The 433-nt window shown below is 42.5% G+C and overlaps 1 protein-coding gene across 1 annotated transcript in view; it reads left to right on the top strand.

The window, feature by feature from the left end:
• Positions 1 to 433, top strand: part of LOC106877457 (sodium-dependent phosphate transport protein 2B) — a 30,202-nt gene that overhangs the window by 17,199 nt on the left and 12,570 nt on the right. The window lies entirely within an intron of this gene.

The raw sequence follows: 433 nt of genomic DNA, 5'->3' as shown, positions 1-433 counted from the left end.
TATATATATATATATATATATATATATGACGAGCTTCTTTCAGTTTCCGTCTAGCAAATCCACTCACAAAGCTTTGGTCGGTCCTTGGCTTTAGTAGAAGACACTTGCCCAAGGTGCCTCGCAGTGGGACTGAACCCGGAATCATGTGGAGTTAGGAAGCAAGCTTCTTACCACACAGCCACGCCTGCGCTTATGCATACAATGTTTAGAAATAGTTGGGCTTGATAACGTTGTCACTTGATACAGGGGTGGAGTTCGGCCAAAGTAAATGTACGCAACGGATATTAAGAAACTGCAAAACAGGTTTTTTATTTTAGCGAAAATTGTTCTACTACAAACCCATACCGACCAATACCTCGTTAGTGAATTTAGTCGGTGGAGATGTGCAGTATGTGTGTGTGTGTGTGTGTGTGTGTGTGTGTGTGTGTGTGTG

The sequence above is a fragment of the Octopus bimaculoides genome, chromosome 20 (genome assembly GCF_001194135.2).
Source record: "Octopus bimaculoides isolate UCB-OBI-ISO-001 chromosome 20, ASM119413v2, whole genome shotgun sequence".
Taxonomy (NCBI): domain Eukaryota; kingdom Metazoa; phylum Mollusca; class Cephalopoda; order Octopoda; family Octopodidae; genus Octopus; species Octopus bimaculoides.
Note: the sequence above shows the minus strand (reverse complement) of the source record. Positions and strands in the feature narration are given on the sequence as shown.